The 12,115-nt window shown below is 43.9% G+C and overlaps 1 protein-coding gene across 1 annotated transcript in view; it reads right to left on the reverse strand.

The window, feature by feature from the left end:
- Positions 1-11,752, reverse strand: part of LOC122747021 (zinc finger protein 883-like) — a 28,732-nt gene extending 16,980 nt beyond the window's left edge. The window contains exons 1-2 of the mRNA XM_043993223.1: positions 11,480-11,752; positions 10,779-10,926 (exon numbers count right to left, since the gene is read on the reverse strand). The gene's annotated coding sequence lies outside the window, so the exon portion shown is untranslated. The remainder of the gene's footprint in view (positions 1-10,778; positions 10,927-11,479) is intronic.
- Positions 11,753-12,115: the final 363 nt, after the last annotated feature.

The raw sequence follows: 12,115 nt of genomic DNA on the forward strand, positions 1-12,115 counted from the left end.
TCTTTTCTCTTGTGACGTGACTAATGCAGAGGTGGGATTGGTGTTGGTGTGTGTGTGTGTGTGTGTGTGTGTGTGTGTATATATATATATATATATATATATATATATATGTGTGTGTGTGTGTGTGTGTAACCTATGTCAGATTGCCTGCTGTCTGGGGGAGGGGGGGAGGGAGGGGAAGGAGGGAAAGGAATCTGGAATTGTGAAGCTTATGTGGACAGGGGTTGAGAACTGTCTTTGCATGTAACGGAAGGAAAAATACTTTATTAATTAAAAAAAAATTAATATCACAGGGGCAGCTAAGTAGTGCAGTGGATAGAACACCGGCCCTGGATTCAGGAGGACCTGAGTTCAAATCCGGCCTCAGACACTTAACACTTACTAGCTGTGTGATCCTGGGCAAGTCACTTAACCCCAATTGCCTCACCAAAAAAAAAAAAATTAATATTGCAGCAATTGTCTTCTCAATTTACCCTCCACAAACGGGGATTATAGTAATATTAAGTTTTAGAGAATGTTTCAATTTTTATTTTATTATGTTTCATGTATAACAACTAAGATTCTCAATTCCCTTAGACATGTTTTTAAGAATTATCATTGTTTGATTTGATTATTGACAAAGCTATTTTAAAGTTGTATTAAGCTCAGTTTTGTAGGAAAGTTTCCTGGCTGATTACCAGCATCCACACATCAACCCCTGAAGAGACTTCCATTCCATGACTACACCCCGAGGAAATCCCAAGAATTATCTGAGAAAAGACTTTCAAAGACTTTGAATGAACAGTTTTGTTTTGTTTTCCTTTTTTCCTTCGGTTATTATATACACCATCTGTAACATGTACTCTCTGCAGAGGCCCTCCCTTTGCAGGCCAGTGTCAAAGCGCCGGTTCATGAGGAACCACCCCTCTGGACAAAACTTTCCTCTCTCCTTTTCTAAATTGTTATTAACATATTGTTAGTTAGCATAGGGTATTATATTCTATTATTTTTGACAGTTTCATCAAGGAAACACCTTGTGTTTCTCGAAGAAACAAAGGGGGGACTGTAACGATTGGAATGACGCCACCTGCTGGATATAATAGGAAAGCTCCGCCATGAGGAGAAGGCCTCTGAGGGCAAGCCATGTGGCTTTTCTTTGGTGTCAGGAAGTAACGTTTGCTTGTGGACAGAAGAAGGGGTGAGGCTGGCTCTCTTGCTCTCTTTTGTCAGGACTCTCATGGAGAGAGAAGCAAGAGAACTGTAGCTCCCCGACCAAGATAGATAGGTGAATCTAGGCCTTTCTCTCTCTTTACCAAATTCTTATTCTCCTTAATAAATGCTTAAAAGTCTAACTCTTGCTAAAGCTTATAATTTATTGGTGACCACTCATTAGATATTTTAGACAGACGAGCTAGAATTTTAGCCCCTTACGGAAGAGAGATCTCAGCTTAAAGGGAAGGCAGAGATCTCAGATCTAAGGGCTTCTGCCTCCAGCCAAGCTGCTCTGGGCACATCCTCCTATTTCCAAGAGCCCCCCCCCTGCCCAGCCCCCCCTCTCCTGGAATGACCTCTCTCCTCCCCTTCCCACCTCCCAGGTTTCAATACCCCAGGCACAGAATTCCAGCAAGGCCACCCTCTACCTGGCTGCTCAGTTCTGAGGCCTCTCCTCCCCCATTGCTCTACCACCTCTGCCCTTCCCTTACCTGCTCTGGGACTCCAACCTCCTCAGCAGAAGCTCCTGCCCTGCTGGTTCTCCCCCTGCTACCTCCATCTTCTTCCTCACAAGGATCTGCCCATCCTTTCTTCTTCCTGATTCTCCCAGCCATTCTGGATCCTAAGGGGGAGCTGAGGTCAGGATACCTGGGTGTCAGGGCATATGTTACAGCACATGCTGTAACCTTTCTCTGTGGCTATGTCCTGATTCAACCACTGGAATCCCTCCCCTGGGAGGTCTCACTAATTCCTTCTTCGCCCCTCAAAACCCAGGGTCTAGGGGAAGTGAAGAGGCACAGAAAGCAGGACAGGCTGGTCCTGGGGCACAAGAATGCCAGGAAACCAGGATGGAGGCCACAGAGGGACAGAAAGTGGAATTCCTGGGCTGGGGAGCTCAACACCTCAGCACAGAATCCTTAATGATCCTTCTGGCATTTTTTTGAACAAAAGTAAAGACAGTCCCCACTCTCCTGGACCTCACCCAGCAAGGGGAATGGTGGGTAGAGAGGGGCTCAATCCTTGAAAAAGTTACTGGTCTGTGGAATGGGCCTCAGAACATAGATTAACATTCAGGTACTGGGGCAAAGGGGGATATCACCTTGGTTGTTGTGACCTCACCTGGAGAGGAAAGGGAAAGTTTTTGGGGGACAGAAGTGAAATGAAGGAGTATGCACACATACATAGATCCACTTCTTTTTTTTTTTTTTTGAGTGAGGCAATTGGGGTTAAGTGACTTGCCCAGGGTCACACAGCTACTAAGTGTCAAGCGTCTGAGGCTGGATTTGACCTGAGGTCCTCCTGAATCCAGGGCCGGTGCTCTATCCACTGAGCTACCTAGCTGCCCCCCATTGCTCATCGATATTATGGGAGCCACTGAAATTTCCTGAGTGGGAGAGATAAGGGGAGGACTGAACTTTAGGCCTGTAGGGGCCCATCACCTTCAGCTTAGAGTTCCCCGCCAAAAGCCTATAGAGTTAGTTAAGTCAATCCAGTTAAGTTCCTGGATAGTGGAGGTGGCTCATATGGGGAGTTTTGTTTACTTGACCCAGAAAAGAGAATTCTTCCTGCAGCCAGTATTCCAAGGTGTCTCAGGAAAATAGTGGAGGGGTACATAGAAGACTTTTTTAAAAAAATGAAAGGCAAGAATAGGTAATGAAACTGTAATACTTGGACATAACAAGAGACCACTAGGACAGAAATTAAAAGGATAAATAAGAAAGAAGATTTAGCCCCTAATTGGCTACAGGGAGATGGGGCCAAGACAGAGGGAAGACTCAGGGATGGCTTCTAGGTTGCTAATGTGGAGGAAATGGCTAGGTTACCAATGAGAATTTGGGGGAAACAGCTTCTCCCCCAATAGAATGACCCTGGAGGTCAAAGAAACTGAACTGTCTTACAGGATTATGTAAACAGAGAGAGACCTCAGGGAAGCCTCCAAAAACTGGGGAGTCACCAATAAGATGTTCTGAGGGCATTTACTACAGACCCACCTCCTCTGGCCCCACCAGATATTTTGAGCAAGAGAAAACATCCCCATTGAAATAACTTCTGCAACTCCTGAGAGGAAGGTTAACATTCTCCCCAGATCACCCAACATTCTGTCTCTATACTGTGATGAAATAATGAGATTTAGCAGATACTCAAACACCCACCTGGAGATTAATCTAGACTGATTGAATCAATGAGAGTGATTAACTGCTGATTAGCCTACTTCAAGTTAACTGGATTGTAATCACACCTTGAGAACACCTTCAGAACCAATGGATTTGGAGGACAGCAACCAATCAGCTTGAAGCAGTGTGTAAGGCCCGCCTCTGTTCCAGACCTATAAAAAGCTTCCACAATCAGTTTGCTGGAGAGACTTCCTGATTAAAGCAGGCTTGTGGCAGAGGACTTGAGGAAGAACCAGACCAGGCTGGAACTCTAGGCTAAATAGGCTTTTTTCTTAACTTTCTGAACTCCATGGGAATATCTGTATGCTTTAATAAATGTTTAATGCCCAAGGACTGGTGCTAAAGCTTCTAATTTAAGGCGACTACAATTTAGATTTTAAACATCACAATACCCAACCACCCCGATGAGCAAAGTGGCTGCCCAGCCTCCCTAGATGGACTGAGGCTGTGTAAAACCCTATTTATGCCTCTACTTCCCCTTGTTCCCTTGAGATGCTCCCCACAGGGCAGCTGCCAGAGAGCTGATGCTACTTTATTTTCTGGGAGGGATTCCAGCTAGGTGGGCCTGGGGGCAGGAAGAAGTGAGTTCAAATTTGATCTCAGACACTTTCTCTGTGTGACTCTGAGCAAGTCACTTGACCTGCTTGTCTCACTTTCCTCAATTATAAAATAAGGAAAATAATGGCATCTACCCCAAAGGCTGCTGTGAGGATTCCATTTCCCAAGGGCTTAGCAGTGCCTGGCACCTGGGTGCTAATTTCTTGCCCAACTGGAAGATCAGAAGATTGGTGTTCAGCTTTCCTCTTCATGGTTCACCAACTGTGATGTATAAAATTTAAATATGTGACTAAAAATCTAAATGTGGTCGCCTTAAATGAGAAACTCATAGCACCAGTCTTTGGGGCATTAAACATTTATTAAAGTATAATAGGGGTTAGTAAAGAGAACACATGGAGTTCAGAAGGAAAGACCTTAGCTCCCAGCACCTGCTGTTCCTACTGTGATCTCCAACAGAAAGGACAGATCCCCCATTCTCTGGAGCAGAAGCTCCCTGTGGCCTGCCCAGGTGGGGTCCTCACACACAGTGCCAAGCTAATTGGCTGAGCGCATGGATTGACATGACTTACAGGCGGTTCTATGAATAGATGTAACTTCTGGAGGCTAGACACATGCTTTTTCCTCAGGGTGGAGCTGCCCTGGTTCTCACAATGTCTTTCTCAGCAGGGGGGTGGCACCCTGACTCTCATACTGGTTTTATGTTTCCCAGCTGTTGTCCTCTATGTGCTGATCAGCAGCGACTCACAAATTCCAAGGTATGGCCAAGCTCTTTGTGGGAGCAAAAGCCTCTTTTTTTGACACTAGTATAAGGATAATATCATCTGCTCAGCAGTGACTCCAGGAAAACTCCAGTCAGAGGGAAGGAATCCCAATATCCAATGATGACTGAACTTGCTCCCTAGATGTTAGGATGGCCTCCCATTTATTTGAAGCAGGAATTACTTCAGGGCATAGATAGTGGAGTCAGAAAGTAAACTCAGAAGTGATTGTCAACACTGCTCTTCACTGTGACATTTAAGGGATCCAAGAATATCAGAATTCTATATTCTTATTACTGGAAATCCATGTCACACAGAAGTCAGATAAAGAGATGGTTATTTAGTCATTCACTGTTCTCCAGCTCTTCATGACTATGGGATGACAGGCTTTTTTATCCTCCACTCTCTTAAATAATAAGTTCGCTTTCAATATTTTCTCTATGATATTGTCATGATACTAATGATTCTCTTGGTTCTGTCCACTCTTAAACACTTAGTTCAAGTTCATGTTCAATGTTTCCATAAGTTCCCAGCCTGGTCTTAAAAAGGATTAGCTAAAGTTTCTGAGCTAAGCCTTTGAATATGTGTGTGTGCATGGGTCCCTGCGTCCCCCAAAAGTCCATTATTAATAATTATTTTCTCATACAATTTACCTTTTTTTTTTTTTTTTTTTGCGGGGCAATGGGTGTTAAGTGACTTGCCCATGGTCACACAGCTAGTAAGTGTCAAGTGTCTGAGGCTGAATTTGAACTCAGGTATTCCTGAATCCAGAGCCAGTGCTTTATCTACTGCGCCACCTAGCCACCCCCCAATTTACCTTTTAATATTGATTTTCACTCATGTTTGTATTTAAATCAGGGATGTGGGCAAGTCTTCTATTTCATTAAAAAGATTCAGGGCAGCTAGGTGGCGCAGTGGATAGAGCAGAGCACTGGCCCTGGATTCAGGAGGACCTGAGTTCAAATTTGATTTCAGACACTTGCTAGCTGTGTGACCCTGGGCAAGTCACTTAACCCTCATTGCCCAACCCCCCCCCCCCAAAAAAGTTAATGCCTGGTTTGTTTGTTTTTTTTTAAATCAGACACAGTTGTAATAAGTTGGCAAAAACTATAAAACTATAATGGTGTACCTGGAATAAAAAATCAGGAACAGCTAGAATTGGACTTGAAATAAAAAGAAAAATAAGAATATTGCATTGTCCTGAAAAGTTCCATAGATATTGAATTGTCATTGTTTAATATGGATGCACCAAATTGCAAACCATCTATGTGCTTGAAGAAAATGCTAAAACAGTTATAAAGAGAAATAAATGAGGAAACTGTAATATCACAGTTTTCAATGCATCTTTTTTAGAACTGGACAAATTCTTTATCAAAAAAAGAAACATAAAACTAAGAGAGATGTCAAAGGCCTGAATAGAATTTAAAGACTCAGATATTACTAGCCTCTAATGATTATTGAATGGAAATGGAAAATAAGTATCCATACTTCTCATGGGAATGGAAATTCTATACCCACATTTGTAAGTTATTCACAACAATTTTTTCAATTTTTTCTATGGATTAGAGCTTTAAATAGTCATAAAAATGCAGAAGAGCAGAAATATTAAAGTTATCCTTAGCTGACCACAATTCAATAAAACTATATTCAATGAAGACCCATTCAATAAAGGTTTAAAAATTAATTGGTGAGTAAATCATTTCATCTCAAAATATTGATAGGTCATAGAAAAACTTTGAATTATGTTAGACAATTCCATTAATCAAAACAAACAAACAAACACAGACATCACACTAAGATTTGGGGGAGGAGGCCAGTGAAGTCCTTATGGGAAAATTCCTATCTTGAAACATTCTTCTTATAATTGTGGGAGAGGAGGAGAAGTCACTCATGAGCAAGGTGGAATGGTTTAGAAAGTTAGAATTAGAGCTTGAAGAGGAATGGCTGTTCTGGGCAGTTGCTAAAAATGGAAACTCTGAGGTGAATTCACCAGTCAGAGAAGGAAATGCTAGGGGCATAGTGAACTGCTAGAGTGAGAAAGAAAAGGGAGATAAGGGAATTTCCAGGATAAGGAGGCAGCTTAGAAATGGCAGTGAAGTCCAGAGATTGGGAATCAGAGCCAAACCTGGGCCAAACTCAAAATGGCATTTTCCAGAATATTTCACCAATAAGAGAAGACTGCTCTGGAATAGCAAACAGAAAAGATATCAAAGAAAATCTAGCAATCCCTTGTTTATTAAAAAACAGAGTATGTGGGGCAGCTAGGTGGTTCAGTGGATAAAGCACCAGCCATGGATTCAGGAGGACCTGAGTTCAAATCCAGCCTCAGATACTTGACACTTACTAGCTGTATGACCCTGGGCAAGTCACTCAACCCCAACTGCCTCACCAAAAAAACAACAACGTCACAACAAAATAGAGAATACATGAAGGGGAATAACTTGAACTAAGATGAAAAAGGAAGTTGGGAGAGACTGAGTGTAAACATATGCCAGCACCAAAGACAGGTGACTGAATTTTACTGTAAAGGTAAGAGGAAGGTACTGAAGATGTTTTAGCAGAAAAATATCAGAGTTAGATCAGTATATTAAAGATATAAATGAACCAGGCTAGATGGAGGATGGACTGGAGAAGGAAAAGACTCCAGACAAGAAATTCTACTAGAAAGCTATTATAACACCATCCCATCTGAAAAGAGAGGTAATGAATTCAAGATGCAGAATGCAATATATATTTTAGGGTATGACTGATGTCAGAATTTGTATTGCTTGACCATACATATTTTGCACAACATTTTATTATCTTATTATTTTTTTTTTTTTTAGTGAGGCAATTGGGGTTAAGTGACTTGCCCAGGCTCACACAGCTAGTCAGTGTTAAGTGTCTGAGGCTGGATTTGAACTCAGGTCCTCTGACTCCAGGGCTGGTGCTCTATCCACTGCGCCATCTAGCTGCCCCCATTTTATTATCTTTTTAATGCAAGTGATAGAGAGGGGGAGATTAAGATAATTTTTTTGAGAAAAAAATAATTTCAATATTTTGTGTGAAAGATCCTGAGACACTGAACTAGGATAGTGGTTGGGTGAGTGAGGACACAGACGTGAAAATTGTAAATATCTTTCTCCCTTTCTCTCCTTCCCTTTCATACACACACACACACACACACACACACACACACACACACACACACATATGTAAACATTGATTGATCCCTCCATCCATCCTTAAAACATCTAACATCTATTGACTGCCAACCATTTTCTGGTCTTCTGATAGCTTCTGTACTTGGAACATCGATGACATAGAAATAGTCCTTAGATTGTAGAAGTCTCTATTCCTTCAAAAAAGCAAATCTTCTCCAGTATCCAAATAGGAAGCCATCCCTGCAATGGTTAAAGACTGGGAGGACAAAAGGACTGTGATTCTAGGGGTAAGCCTGGCTGAGGTGGCGCTCCCTGAGCTGTCTGCACCATAAGACAGTTTATTCTCTGTGTATTTATAGAGGGACATATTTCTTAGTTTATTAGAATACTTGAGGGCAAGTAGAATTTCATTTACTTCTTTGTATCCCCCTACCTAAACTTGCTGAAGGAACAACACTGATTGTCCTCTGCACCCCAGTGCAGTGTCTGGAACATACAGATGAGGAAACAGAGAGGGCAAGACATCAAGTCACTTAAGAGAGGTGATAGCCATGTGAGAGAGGTTTGGACTCAGGTCTAGCTGACTGAGGTCCAGCACTACCCACTGCACTGCACCACCAGCTAGTTCCCTTCAGAGAGATGACTGGCAGCTACTTCAGAAAAGCAGGCCCAGGACTGAGGGAGAGTTACCCCCATGGGGAGGGAGGTGGGGAAGGAAGAAAAGGGAACCAAATCAGACCAGAGGAAGAACTTATGGATCCCCTAGTTATCAGGCCAACAGGCAGGAGAACGAGGACTGGTGACAATCTCCAAAGGACAAGTGTTTATCCAGCAGGTGGGGATGGTTGACAAGAACCATTGTTATAGAGAAGTCAGTAAAAAGCCAATGAAAGGGGTTGGGTCTTGTCAAAAATTAAAGATAGTTTTTATTTGCCTGTCTCCTACCAAAAAAAATAATAATAAACAGATCAGATAAATTAATTTTACAACATATCCTACTATTTATTTCCAAACCTGTCCTTCTACGGGAAAAAAAAACACCCCACCAGATCAGAGGACATAATGTCTCCTACAGAAAAAAACTAGAGTAGACACAGACAGGAAAAACACAGTACCAGTTTATTTGTCCCAAGAAGAAACACGCATGATTCATGCAGAGACTCATTCCAAAGGAGCCCACAGACTCCCCCTCTTTCTGTTCACTGGTCACAGGGTGTTGTCAGTCTCATTAGCATAATACAAATCAACCCCAAAGCATGGATGGAAAGAAAAGCAGTTTTAACAATTTCAGTTATAACAAGTATGGAGGAAATACAGAACCACCAGGATAAGATGACAGGATTCCAAAAAGGAGTTTGGCAAGGATGCAAATGCCCAGACTTCCCCATAAGATAGGGAGTTATCTGCTAGCTATCTGGGCTCAGTTTGGAGCTCAGTTGAAGGACATTGTGCTTCTATTAATCCAGGGTTTCATAAAATACTTTTGGATACTAAGGCACCTCCACCAAGCCCAGGTGATCCATACATTCATATTAACAATCTTTGGCAATGGGACCACCGCTTGTAGCTGACTGAAGGAACTCTGATTTCCAAGAGGTGGAGAAGGGAGCAGGGGGTGGGAAAGGGAGGGACCATCCCACACAGGGAGTATTGTCTGGGAAATCACCTGTGAAAAGGAGGACAGGGGATTGCTTAAGGATGAAAGGGTTAGGAAAAGGGTTTTTGTTTTGTTTTGTTTTTAAGATGGGGAGTTCTGGGCGTTGCATGTTTTTATATTAGCTGAGTGGACTGAGAGCTGAAAGATGTTGCTCAAAACTCTTCGTGGTAGCTATGAACTGGGAATCAAGGGAATGTCCATCAATTGAGGAATGATGGAAGAAGGTGTGCTATATGATTGTGGTGGAATGGTTTTGTGCTATAAGAAATGACAAACAGGATGATCCCAGAAAAACTTGAAAAGACTCATAGTGAAGTGAGCAGAGCTGGGAGGACACTGTGTATAGTGACCACCCTACTGTTCCATGAGCAATTGTGAATGACTTAACCACTCTCAGCAATACAATGATCCAAGACAATCCCAAGGGACTCATGAGGAAGCTGGCTATCCTCTCCCAGAGAAAGAACTGATAAAAAGAGCACTTGTGGATTAAACATATATAACCTATACCAGATTGGTTGCTGTCTTGTGGAGTGGGGAGGAAAGGGAGGGAGGGAGAAAAATTTGGAACTCTAAATCTTATGAAAATGAATGTTGAAAACTACCCTTACATGTAACTGGAAAAAATAAAATAAATGTTTGTTGCAAAAAAAAATCATTTATAATAAGTAGTTGTAAAGTTTAAAAAAAAAAAGATGTTGCTCATTTTCAGTCAGGAAGGACTCTTCCTGACCCCATTTGGGAGTTTCCTGGCAAAGCTATGAGGCTGTTTTGCCATTTCCTCCTCCAGTTTGTTTTACAGTTGAGGAAACTGAGGCAAACAGGGTTAGGTGACTTGCTTAGGATCACACAGTCAGTAAGTGTCTGAGGCCACATTTGCACTCAGGAAGACAAGTCTCACACACTGTAGCCCAGGTGCTCCATCCCCCCTGCCACCACCCAGCTGCCTCCTTGAAGGGATGACCTGAGTTCAAATTCCACCAAGACCTTGTTATGTTCATGCTGGGCAAGTGAACTTGAGACTCCTCTGTAATAATATGGCTTCTGTCACAGAAACAAAGTCCTTGAAGTACCCCACGCCCTGTATAACTGGGATGTTATAACATCCAATGCAACCCTCAATTCCACAAATTGGGAAAACTAGACCATAGGATTGAACACGGGTTTGCTGCAGATCTCTCCATTCTTCTCCTACTCTTCCCCCTTCCAGGCATGTACTACACTCACCAGCCTTTCCCTCCCTCCCGCAAACAGAAAACCACCCCCAAGCTTGGGGGCTCTCCCCTCCCCCTCTTACCTTTCCCTTCAGGATGGCTCTCAGATCCCCCCTTCTGCAGGCCTGCCCTGGTTTTCTTCCTCCCTCCCCAGCTGCCGGTGCTTCCTCCTCTCAGAGACTACCTTCCACCTGTGTCCTCTCTACAGGCTTGATCTGAAGAATTGTGTACCTGTTGTCAATAGAGAGTCAGACTCAGGAAGTCAGGCTCCCAGCCCTGCCTCAGACCCAGGCTGTCAGGGACACCTTCCCCTGGGCCTGGGATGTTGCCAAAACCCAGCTCAGACATTCAGGGAGCTGGCATCACCTCCCAGGAGTCGGGGCACTCCGGCACCCCCCCCCGCCGTGATCTCCCCAATATTCGTAAATTATGTGGCAACCCCCTTATCCTCCCATTAGAGAGTGAACTCCCAGGACTAGGGCTGTCTTAGTCTTAGAATCTCCTGCAATTGACAGGCTGGAACTTGGCAGAGCTACAGTTTCAGAAACTGATCAAGGGGCTATTCAGGAGAAACAAAGGAAGACTCCCAAATGGGAGGGGCAGAAGGGAGGGGACTGGGGCAGGAGAGATCCTGGGGGCGTCATTAGCATTTCTAAGGTTCTAAAGTCAGACTCCCACCCGCTGCCCCGGGAAGGCTGAAGGGAAGGGGCCCCTAGTTCGTTAAGAAGACAGGACGGGGGGAGGGGGGGGGCTTCCTGAACTCCTGGGCAGCATCTCTACCCACGTGTCCTCCTGCCTGACTCGGCGGGGGGTCAGCTCCTTGTCCAGCTCTTCCAAGAGGACTTTTTGGGCTCAGGACCGATTCCTCTTCCCTGTCACGGCTTCACCAGCGGCACTTTTATCTGTCGTCCTCCCTCTCGCCCTTTGACCCACGTGAGACAGACCTTTCCTGAAGACCTTCCGGGTTGTCTTAAGCCAGAAGATCGTTTCACTCCATCCTTCTGTAGGTTTAATTTAAGGTGATTTCCAAGGGAGATTTCGGGGAGCTCAGGCAACTTCCGGGTTCCTCTCCGCCATCTTGGTTCCGCCTCCTACAACCTGGGAGGCGTGTCCATGGGCCGCTCCAGCCTCAAGCCCCTCCCAGTCTAAACTCCCCTTAGGAAGGGGATTGGAGAGGAAAGCCCAGGCTGAGAGGGGGAGACTATGAAAGGGGATTCCAGAGTCCAGGAGTGGGTGGGGATGAAGGAATAAGGAATGCCAATCCAGTTGACTGGAGCAAGGGTCCCAGATGAGAGGAGGGGTGACAACCCAAAATATGGAGTCTGAAAAAAGATTGAGGCATACTATTTTCACTTTTTTTTCTCTTTTCTCTTTCTCATGGTGTGAGTGAGATTTTCCCCCACCCCTGAGATATAAGTGA

The sequence above is a fragment of the Dromiciops gliroides genome, chromosome 3, assembly GCF_019393635.1.
Source record: "Dromiciops gliroides isolate mDroGli1 chromosome 3, mDroGli1.pri, whole genome shotgun sequence".
Lineage (NCBI taxonomy): Eukaryota > Metazoa > Chordata > Mammalia > Microbiotheria > Microbiotheriidae > Dromiciops > Dromiciops gliroides.